Source organism: Scyliorhinus torazame, chromosome 14, assembly GCF_047496885.1.
Source record: "Scyliorhinus torazame isolate Kashiwa2021f chromosome 14, sScyTor2.1, whole genome shotgun sequence".
In the NCBI taxonomy this organism is placed as follows: domain Eukaryota; kingdom Metazoa; phylum Chordata; class Chondrichthyes; order Carcharhiniformes; family Scyliorhinidae; genus Scyliorhinus; species Scyliorhinus torazame.
The window spans coordinates 88,301,939-88,314,050 of NC_092720.1; the positions used below are offsets into that span (position 1 = coordinate 88,301,939).

General features: G+C 44.8%; 1 long non-coding RNA gene across 4 annotated transcripts in view; it reads right to left on the minus strand.

Annotated features, from left to right (window-relative positions):
• Nucleotides 1–12,112, minus strand: part of LOC140389317 (uncharacterized) — a 301,865-nt gene that overhangs the window by 12,882 nt on the left and 276,871 nt on the right. For all 4 annotated transcript variants that reach the window (XR_011934345.1, XR_011934344.1, XR_011934343.1 and 1 more), the window contains one exon: nt 3,737–3,798. This is a non-coding gene — a long non-coding RNA (uncharacterized lncRNA). The remainder of the gene's footprint in view (nt 1–3,736; nt 3,799–12,112) is intronic.

A 12,112-nucleotide genomic window follows, 5' to 3' on the forward strand; every position in this document is an offset into this window, starting at 1 on the left:
CGCTTTGGGCGTCCCGGGATGGAGAATTCACCCAGCTGATTTTTCCGCCCGCCACTGCACGTCCTCTACAAATCAGAAAATTCCACCTAACAATATGAGTGCGATTCAGCAGTTGCAGGTTAAGACCACTGACGTGGCTCAGTCATGCAAAACAACAGAATGAGAACCATTCACAATGCAACCTTGGAAAGTGTGGCAACAAATATTTTACGTTTATTGACAACTCAAGAAGACAAAAGAATCAGCGACGTGATAAAAACAGTCAGGAGAATCAGTAAGATGCTGATAAGCAAAATCACCAGCTCTCAAGACGGCACACACCCACACAGCCACCCACCCCCCCACCCCCGTCACCCCCAACCCCAGCCCCAACGGTAGCCCCACATCAGCGGAAAGGCGCCCAAACGAGCAGCACAGACCACCGGAAAAGGATACATCAATGCAGGGCATGGTGTGTGTGTGAGAGAGAGAGAAAGAGAGAGAACATAGAACATAGAACAATACAGCGCAGTACAGGCCCTTCGGCCCACGATGTTGCACCGAAACAGAAGCCATCTAACCTACACTATGCCATTATCTCGCTTTACAAAAAAAACCAAGGCAAAATACAGACAAACCACAAGAAATCCAACAAACAATTCAGTACAAGGCAAAGCTGGCAACACTCAAGCCAGCACATGCTCAACCACCCCCCCCCACCCCTCCTCCCCCCCCCCCCCCCCCCCCCCGACTCAAGCAACAGCCCCACGTCTGTGGAGAGGCGCCCGCAAGCGGTACAGTCCACCGGAAAAGGGCAGGCAGCTTATGGTTGAGAAGAGAGAGAGAGAACATCCCTCCCACTCACTGGCACCAGGAGGGACCCCTCAACCCCCGTGTCAGAAGCAGGAGGGCCGCAACTGGTGAACATCCAGCCGCTAGGCACAATAAAACTACAATAACAGGAAACTGTGGGATAGGGCAATTAATCATATTTTATATTGGTCATGGAAATAAAATCAATTAAAAGGCTCAGTGTGATGCTGATCCATAAATATTAAGCCTTTCTTAGTGATCTCTACTTCATGCTCATTTAGTTAATGTCAGTTTGGGCAAGGTGGACGCAATTCGAATTGTGTGCAGTAACCCTTAATGACAACATAGGTTGATGGACATTGGGTAAATGAAGACAGGGTCAGACTGAGTTATGATGGTCAAATACCCACCACCAGCCCCTGCATGTTCAAATAAAGAACAGCAAGATAGGAGAAAAAAAGTCCAGGAAGGAAAATTGAAGGTGAATAATGAATTAAACAGCTACAAAATTATTTGTAACTTTGTATTTGACTCTCGGATCACAGCAGCAAAAACGTTGGACATGAGGAAATGAGCTGACATTTCTACTGCTAGGATCTGGAAACTGTGATTTGAGTAATAGAAATATTGGCAAGAAAATATTTCTGGATATCATTCTCACAGAGTATGAATTAAACATGCACCAGTATAAAAATGGGCTCATGCTGCTTATTTTTATTTCTGTATGGCATCTTCAACAAATACCGCCAGGTTAGTTATTTTATGGCTTGGCGCAGAATAAAGTCTCCTGATACAATATCAGCTGACATTGGACTGTGAAATTGCTCGTCCATTCAAGTCATTGGAAAAGGAAACCAGGCACAATATAAAATTAGCTGCCGATTCACTATGAGTCTGCTGCACATGACTGGCAAAGGGCAGTTCCATCCCCGCCGATGTCTAATACAAAGTACAATGTCAATTTACTCCAAAAACAGGATAGTCCAAAGAAGTATCTTGCCTGCAAAAACACAAAAGTATAATGGCACAAATGCTGGAAATTGGAGGAAAAAAAGCAGAAAATTCTGGAAATGCTCAGCAGGTCAGGCAGCGCCTGTGGTGAGAAACAGAATTCACGCTTTTGAATTAACTCAAACTCTCTCCATGGACGCCACCTGACCTGCTGAGTATTTCTACCACTTGTGGTAGATTAGCATTCAAATTCCCCAGGATAAAAATCAACTCATTGTGCCATCCAATTATTATTACTCCTATATTATGCATTTGTACACAGAAATATATGACAACTCCAAATTATTTTAATTGGTGGCTTTCAAATTTCAGTTCAAAAGTGTCACGTTAAGTGAGCCACAATTTTTTTTTCTCAAAATGAAATGTTGAAATTTTCAAGAACTATTTGGAGGTAAATACATTTTATTCACAAGAAACGTCTTGTATATTATTTTGCCTTTTCTTGTTAGACTCTCAGACAGAGGTGTACCTGTCAATGTGCTGATTGCAGTTTACTGAAAAATGTCATGAAACAGGTTTAGATGGAACAAATCAGCTCGAGTATAAATATCAAATTAAGGAATTCAATAGTTTTGAAATTATGTGACCCAGTTAAGTTTGCTGGTTCACATTCACAACCATCCAACCCTAATTGCAATTCTCTACAGCCTAGAGAAAAGATAATTAAGATGAGAATTTGCTGAACTGTTTAATTTATTAGGCAGCTCAGATAAGGTAAATCCTGCACATTACTTTAAAATAAGACAGGGTAATAGGACTAGGAACTGCAATTATAAAATAGTGAGGATTAAATTTAACTTTAGAAGCAACAGTAATGCCTGAAATAACCTGAAAGATAAGGCAGTAGGGACAAGAGGCGGGATTCTCTGTCCAGCGACTCCGGAATCATGAATCGTGATTGGGTGGAGAATTGGGCGTCAGGTGAAAATCGAAGCTGGCGCTAGGTGCCCAATGGAGCGCCATGCTTGGCTCCTCGATGGCAGCGAGGATGCATTCCATGCCCTGTGCCAGCAGAGGCATGCAGATCGTACAGTAACACTCGCAAACATATCATTAACGGGCCCGAGCTGATAGTCTCCGGCCTCCCACGAGGCCTGCGCCTCCGCCAGGCAGATGTGACGCCGCCGCGGTTCATTTGTAATATTTAAAAACGGGAACCAGACGCCATGGCGACTGAGGGAGTGAAAGGAAGTAAGAAAAATGTCCAAAACCACAACAGCGGAGTGACAGTTGAGCCGCTGGCTGGTGAGTGTCTGTCAGTGACAGGGGGAGAATCGGGGGAGGGGGGGGGGGGTGGGGGCACTGACCAGGAGATGGGCTGTGGCCCCCGGGCACCCGAAGAGAAGAGGATCAGCAGGAGCGCAGCATGAGGTCTTGCACCAGAAGACCCTGGAGGTGTCTAGTCCCTCAAGTAGCAAACATTGTAGCAAACATTGGGGTCATCCATAATCCCGAAGGGAGTAAATTGCATTTTTTTGTGGATTAGTATTGCCATGTCTCTGGCCCTACTATTAAAACCTGAGTGAAAGATTTGTCCCACCCAATTTTTGCAAAGCCTCATCTGGTCCTTCACCACAAGTGAGTCTCCTCACAACACCCGGGCCCAGATCCTTCTAGTGTGCCAAATTCCTTGCCTGCTTCACTGCCTCTACCGCCTCTCCCACCATGGTCAGACATTACATCCGGGTTCAGCAGGCAAGAAACCTTATAACGTCACAACGAGGAGTTTGCACCAGGACAGCGGTCTGTACCGGTCCTAAGGCCGGACAAGTACAAAGTAGTGGACAATGTCAGACTACTAGTATGCCCCGCCTCCTTCTCCCTATCCCTCCTAACCCCGCAATCCCCAATATATAAAACCTAAACTCTCTAACACTAATGTCTGAGCTCCCCCTCGCCGAATACATGCGAATGGAAACTGCAGAATACTCACACGTACGACTTTCCTTCTCTAGGTCCATCTCTAGCTTCAGCTGAGAGACTCTCCAACCGACCCTATATTAAAAGTTTTAAAATTTCATTAACATTATTCAAAAAGTAGAATTTCACAGATAACAAACCCGTGGTAATAACTGCACTACAAGAACAATATATTTAACATGAACAAAAAGAGTGAAAAAAAAAGAGAAACACTTCAACGGGAATAACTTTACAGTGTAAATCAGCCCAATAAACGACAATGATATAGCTTCTGAATGTCCAACAATTTAACTTTTAAAGAACAATATCGAAAACATTTCCAGAATTCAAACCCAGTTTCTTAACAAAAGTGTTTGGCTCTTCTGGGGAGTTAAAGAAGTGATCCCTTCCCTCAACCAAAACTCAAAGGCGGGCTGGGTAAAGTAGCCCAAACCTGATACCATTCTTGAATAGGGCAGATTTTGCCCCATTAAATGCTGCTCTTTTCTTCACTCATTTCATGCTGAGGTCCTGGTAAAGCGGGTTTCAGTCAGCCCCATTAACATTGTGGTGCTCCCTGGCCCAGCGCAGGACCTGCTCTTTTACTTTGAAGTTATGGAACCTCAAGATCATCGCTCGAGGGGGTTCCGCTGCATGAGGTCTTGGTCACGGCGTGCGATAAACCCGGTCCAGCTCCAGGGGTGATTTAAGCACCTTTTCGTCCACCATTTTAAAGAACATGTCGGCTACGAATTCCGTGGGGTGTTGCCCTCCGTTCTTCCGACAGACACACGAGGCGGATGTTTTGCCTTCGAGATCTGTTCTCAAGGTCATTAACTTTATTATTTCGAAACTTATTTACATCGAGGACTGCAAACAGGTTTTGTTCCAGTGTGGTGATCCGCTCACAGTGGGTGGGGACAGCCACCTCCATATTCTGCACCGTGTCACCCCACACTTCCATTTTGTCATCCATCCCCTCCAACTTGCTTGAGATTTGAGTTAGGGACTCGTCCACTGACCTTTTTACTTCTCTGGCCAGGTCCCGATGGTCTTTTTTCAATTCAGCCACCACAATGTGGCTGATGTCTTCAACTGATGGCCACGAAGTCGCCTGGGGGGAAAGGAGCACGTCGTCACCATTTTGTCTCCTGCCGACTCCAATGAAGCCTCTGAGTCTGAGGAGCACATTTGGTTCCCCTTTTTCTTGTTCCTGTTGCTTTTGTGCATACTAAAGTACTTTGTGTTTCCCCCGAATGTCCTGTTTGATTTTTTTCTTTTTGCAGCTAGCGCTTTGCGAGACGGGTTGGGTTGGAGCATCTCCCGGTCCGTGTCCTCCGCTAACATCCGCCACCGGAAGTCCCATGTTTGCTTCTTTTGCAAATCATTTTAAACCTGTGCCCCCTCTTGCCCAACCTTTCCTTATAAGATAAACTCTTCACCCCAGGAATCAGTCGAGTGAAACTTCCCAGGACTGTTTTAAATATAATTATATCCTTTCTCAAGTGAGGAGACTAAAACTATCCAGAGTACTCCAGATGTGGAGTATATATTTGCCCTATAATTGCCCTAAACAATTATAGCAACATTTCCCTACTTTATATTCCACTCTCTTTGCTATAAATGGCACCATCCCATTGGCCTTCCTCATTACTTGCTGTACCTGCATACAGTAATTTCTGATTCAAGAACCAGGACACCCAGATCTGTGTGTACCGTTGAGTTCTGCAGTCACTCTGCATTTAAATAATATTTCTATTATTCCTGCCAACGTGGACAAGTTCACAATTTCCCGCATTATACACCATCTGCCATATTTTTGCCCACTCACTTAAGCTTTCTAAATCTCTTTGTAGACATTACATCCTCCTCGCAATTTACTTTCCTACCAATCTTTGAGTCATTCGCAAATTTAGCAACCATACAGTTGTTCCTGTCATCCAAGCCATTGACATATATTGTACATAGGTTAATAATAATAATAATATTTATTAATGTCACAAGTAGGCTTACATTAACACTGCAATGAAGTTACTGTGAAAAGCCCCTAGTTGCCACATTCCGACACCTGTTCGGGTACACCGAGGGAGAATTCAGAATGTCCAATTCACCCAATGAGCACATCTTTCGGGACTTGTGGGAGGAAACAGGAGCACCCGGAGGAAGCCCAGGCAGACACGGGGAGAACGTGCAGACTCTGCGCAGACAGTGACCCAGCTGGGAATCGAACCCCGGTCCCTGGTGCTATGAAACAACAGTGCTAACCATTGTGCTACCACGCCACCCAGCACTGGTTAGGACTCAGCACTGATCCCTGCGGCACTCCACTGGTTACAGCTCATCAACCCACTTTGACCCATTTATCCCTAAAGTAGAACACAATATTGCTGTTTCATAGAATCATCATAAAATTTACAGTGCAGAAGGAGGCCATTCAGCCCATCTAGTCTGCACCGGTCTTGGAAAGAACATCCCATCCAAGCCCACACCTGCACCCTATTCCCATAACCCAGTAACCCCACCCAACAGTAAGGGCAATTTTGGACAATAAGGGGCAATTTAGCATGGCCAATCCACCTAACCTGCACATCTTTGAACTGTGGGAGGAAATCGGAGCACCCGGAGGAAACCCACACACACACGGGGAGAACATGCAGACTCCGCACAGACAGTGGCTCACGCCAGGAATCAACCTGGGACCCTGGAGCTGTGAAGCAATTGTGCTAACCACTATGCTGCCATGCTGCCCTAAGTTTTCTTGAAATCTTTTCTCTTGAATCTCTGCTTACTGTTAGCCAAACAATCTTCTATCCCCCTGCACCATGGTTATTTTGTGTCGTAACCTTTTCAAAGAAATCCAAATACACCACATCGAAAGGTTCCCCTTTATCCAAGCTAGTGTTAATTCCTCAAAGAACATGTTGAGTCAGCCAAATTTATTTAAGAATTTTACAGTGCCCTGCTACAAACTCCTTGATAATACATTTCAGCATTTTTCATGTGACAGTTATTAGGCTAACTGCCGATGAGAAAAAACTATTAAGGTCAGATTTTCATGTCAAAGGCAGAAATTGAGATATGGGCCTCATTCCACCATTAAAATCCCATCTCTGGTTCAAGATTGAGAAGTGGCAACTTTTTCCAGAAGTCCAGGTCTGTCACTGTAATGGCACTGAAACATCAGTGTTTCTGATGCAGTTAGCAATTCACCTGTATTCTGGTGCACTTTTGAATCATTTTAAACCCTCCCTCATCCGCGCTCCTTACTTTCCAACCTTTGACCCCCGCCCCCTCACCTCATTCACCTTCTCATCCATTATCTACTTTATGAACAGAATTTGCAAGTCCTATAACAATTGAAAGATGCTGAATGGCCCATAAAATTCCCTGAGTAGGCAAACAGCTTCTTATTAAAACCAACCGTGTAAACAAACATGAGTATTTCTTCCTGACGGAAGACGGTGGTAGAGAGTATGTCTGGGGTGCGTGGGGTCCTTAATTGTGCTGACTGCCTTTCTGAGGCAGCAGGAATTATAGATAGAGTCAATAGATGGGAGGCTGGTTTGCGTGATGGACTGGGCGATATGCACAACCTTTTGTAGTTTCCTGCGGTTTCGAGCAGAGCAGGCTCCATACCAAGCTGTGATACACCCAGAAAGAATGCTTTCTATGGTGTATCTATAGAAGTTGGTGAGGTTCGTAGCTGACATGCCAAATTTCCTTAGTCTTCTGAGAAAGTAGAGTCGTTGGTGGGCTTTCTTAACTATAGTGTCAGCATGGGGGGACCAGGACAGGCTGTTGGTGATCTGTACACCTAAAAACGTGAAGTTTTCGACCCTTTCTACTTCGTTCCCATTGATGTAGACAGGGGCATGTTCACCACAACACATCCTGAAGCCGATGACAATCTCCTTCATTTTGTTGTCATTGAGAGAGAGATTATTGTCGTCGCACCAGTTCACCAGATTCTCTATCTCATTCCTGTACTCTGTCTCGTCATTGTTTGAAATCCGACCACTACTGTGGTGTCATCAGCAAATTTGAAAATCGAGTTGGAGGGGAATTTGGCCACACAGTCATAGGTGTATAAGGAGTATAGTAGGGGCCTAAGGACACAGCCTTGCGGGGCACCGGTGTTGAGGATGATCGTGGAGGAGGTGTTGTTGCCTATCCTTACTGATTGTGGCCTGTGGGTTAGAAAGGTTAGGATCCAGTCGCAGAGGGAGGACCGAGGAAAAGGCCACGAGTTTGCAGATGAGTTTCGTAGGAATGATGGTGTTGAAGGCTGAGCTGTATTCGATAAATAGGAGTCTGGCATAGGTACCTTTATTATCTAGGTGTTCCAGGGTAGAGTGCAGGGCCATGGAGATGGCGTCTGCTGTGGACCTGTTGCAGCGGTAGGTGAACTGTGGTGGATCAAGGCAATCCGGGAGGCTGGAGTGGATTCGTGCCATGACTAACCTTTCGAAGCACTTCCTGATGATGGGTGTCAGAGTCACTGGACGATAGTCATTAAGGCACGCTGCTTGACTTTTTTTTGGTACAGGGATGATGGTCATCTTCTTGAAGCAGATAGGGACCTCCGATTGTTGTAAAGAGAGGTTGAAGATGTCTGCAAATACCCCCGCCAGCTGATCCGAGCAAGACCTGAGTGCTCGTCAGGGTACCCCATCCGGGCCAGTGGCTTTCCGTGGGTTGACCTTCGAGAAGGCTGCTCTGACGTGTGCAGTGGTGATCTCAGATACAAGTTCATCCGAGGCTTCTGGGGTGGAGGGCTCGCTCTCGCTGACCTCTTGCTCAAAGCGGGCATAGAATGCCTTGAGCTCATCAGGGAGGGGTGCGTTGGAGCCAACGATTTTACATGCCTTCAACCTGTTGCCCGTTATGTCTTGCCAACCTTGCCATAGTCGGCAGGGATCCGTGTGGCTACCCTGGGACTTGAGCTTGGTCCGGTACTGTCTTCTGGCATCTTTGATGGATTTCTTCAGATCATATCTGGCTTTCTTGTAGAGGTCAGGGTCGCCTGACTTGAACGCCTCAGACCTAGACTTCAGCAAGCAGTGGATATCCCTGTTCATCCAGGGTTTCCGGCTGGGAAACACGCGGATTTGCTTCTTTGGCACATAGTCTTCTACTAATGAAGTCAGTTACTGTAGTGGCGTACTCAGTCAGGCTGGTCACAGAGTTTTTAAATACTGACCAGTCCACTGACTCTAAGCAGTCCCGTCGGAGATCATCCGATTCCTCAGACCAACATTGCACGACTTTCTTTGACAGATTCTCCCGCTTCAGTTGTTGCTTATAAGCCGGGAGCAGGAGCACAGCCTTGTGGTCAGATTTGCCAAAGTGTGGGCGGGCGATAGAGCGGTAGGCATGTTTAAAATTTGTGTAGCAGTGGTCCAGGATGTTTGGGCCTCTGGTGGAACAGGTGACCTGTTGGTGGTAACTTGGTAGTACTCTCTTGAGCTTGGCCTGACTGAAGTCCCCAGCTACAATGAACAAGGCCTCGGGATGTTTTGTTTCAAGGCTATTTGTGGTGGTGAATATTTCATCCAGTGCGATTTTCACGTTCGCATGGGGTGGGATGTAAACTGCCGTCAGGGTAACGGAACTGAACTCCCGCGAAACTCCCTCTTCCTCAAGAGGACACACAAGGAAGGATGTAAATGGTTAACCAGCTGAAGTTACAGCGTTCGCTTGGAGAAACCGCATTAAAATGTCACCCCCAATGTCATTATCAGAACTGGCAAGGAGTTGGATCTAATCTTAGCAAAGAATTCTCACGATTCCCCATTGTTATTAGACATGCAAATTTAAAAGATAAGGAAGAAAAAGGATCCATTACGGAGGGTTGTTATGATTAATGTAATGCTATTACAGACAATAAAAAGAGTTTTCGAATACTGTATATAAATCCGTGACTATGTCAAAAAATAATCATACTAATTTATGGTTTATATATTTGTGAAAATAAGTCCTGGGGTATGTGGCATATGAGTATCACAAAGGAAGCACTTGGGAGCTATGAACCATTTATGTAACAGCCAGTGATCATTTATACAGCTATCATTCCAGTGGGATGTTAGATAAATGAATACGAACTACTTCATCACTTATACAATTTATCTTGCTTTCTAATTTAGGTTATTGTTTTACAGTAAAGTTTACACTTTCTATACTTTGAAGTCTCTTGGCACATTAGGGAAGCCCACAATTCTTAGAACAATCCAATCCAATTAAACCATAGCCAGAATAATTGGAGGTCTTCTGGCACAGTGGGTAGTGTTTGTGCCTCTAGGTTTCAGTCCCACCTCAGGACTTGATGGCCAAGGAAGATGTATTCAGAACACACCTGCACAATCCTTCCAACAGCCAATAACAGGTGGTAAGAATGGGAGGGACTCCTTGTCAGCCATGCTTGATGTGGAATGGCACAAAACTTTAGGCCTCTAGTGAACTGTTCCAGGCAAAACCTTGCTGTGGGAACAGACAAAACTTTTCCTTCAGCACCACTAGGTGTGGGAAGAGAAACAACAACAACAAAATAATTTGTTATCTCAACTATTATCCTCACAGCTTATCGAAGCTTCAGTAAAATCACCTTGGAGTTTAAGGGTTGGATCCCATCCTGACATGATCAGCTATCATGGGGATTGTGAAATTAGTTATTTTGACATATTTATGAGCATATAGGTTAATTTTAAGTGGATATTCAAGTCTTTCCATGAGTGGATCAAATGTTATTATAGGGCTTGGAATGCAGTTTATAGCAAATGCCAGGTGAATGGGTTGGGAGGTGGTATGGGGGGACAATGTGGTGGTGTGTGGTTTGGGGGTGAGGAGGAGAGGGGTGAAGAGATTGAGGGAAGTCGCGGGAGGTGAGGGGGTAAGACGGCCACACACACATCATCAGAACTGGCTAATATTTCAGCAAATGGAGGTGGTCCCTTGAACAAAGCTGCCTTGGCATTTGCCCATCTCTATCTCTGGCCTGTTGCCGGAAGCAGCAGCCCTAACTCCAGCTAATCCTGGACAGCCTCCATGAAAATAGCTTCAGCAGGCACTGCCAGTCAGAATGTGGGATTGCACCATTGAGAAATCGCCAGACTCCCTGATCCCCATCTCTAAAATGAAAAGCTGGCCCGAAGTTGCAGAAAAGGATGTTTGAACCTTGTCCACACGCTGGTTAAACACAGATGGAAACACAGAAAAGCAAAAAAGAGTACCCCAGAATGAGTCCGAGTCCTACTCTAAAATAGCCTCAAAAAGGTGGAGGTGAATGCAGCAAATAAGATGAACTTGTCAGCACAGAAACTCAAATATATTCTCCTTGGAGACACAAAATGAGGAATAATTGCGTATGATATTGGTACCAAACAGTGACAGCTCTGAAAGCATTAAATCATTATTCAAATTGAGATATTTTAAAGGCATGGAAGTGGTGGTCCTTGATGAAAATGTTACTTCACCATTCCTGTTCTGGAACATGCCAAAGGAAGCAAACAATTAAATTTGGCAACAGCAGAAGATGAAATAAATCAAATATCCGAGGAACATTTGATATTGCAGGGGATATGGAGGGTTATTCACCAATGGCTCATACTCAAGGTGCTTAAAGAGGTTAATCATTATGAGCACAAACTATGGGACAGCAACATTTCCATCTTCTGCAATAGTCTTGAATCAGGGACTCAGGACCAAAGACACATGCAGGATTCTAGTTAAATGTTGATGTTTGGTGGGACTCATTAGTATTGACAATTCTCCATTGATTTTGAAATTGGCTTCACATTACACTGCAGTTTCAGCACAGTAGGAGACTTACTATATATGACAATAAACGTTATAAAAAAAACAAAATTGCTATGATTTTATTGCTTGGAGGTAGTCTCAGATCTGTTGTCCATCATACCAATGCAAACGGTGCAGTATAGCTGTTGTATAAAGAAAACGATTTGTTTTTATGCATAATAATAATCTTTATTGGTGTCACAAGTAGACTTACATTAACACTGCAATGAAGTTACTGTGAAAATCCCCTAGTCGCCACACTGTTCGGTAAACTGAGGGAGAATTCAGAATGTCCAATTCACCTAACAGCATGTCTTTCAATACTTGTGGGAGGAAACTGGAGCACCCGGAGGAAACCCACGCAGACACAGGGAGAATGTGCAGACTCCGCACAGACAGTGACCCAAGCTGGGAATCGAACCTGGGACCCTGCCGCTTTGAAGCAATAGTGCTACCCACGGTGCCACGGTGCCACACAGTCCTAACCATTAAAAGAACACACAGATCGCTAGCACTGACATTGTTCGATTTTCTCACAAATATTCATTGCAATGCAAATTAGAAAATGTGGCCTCAGAAACATCGTTAAGTCCATATTAGGCATGATGAATAGTCATAA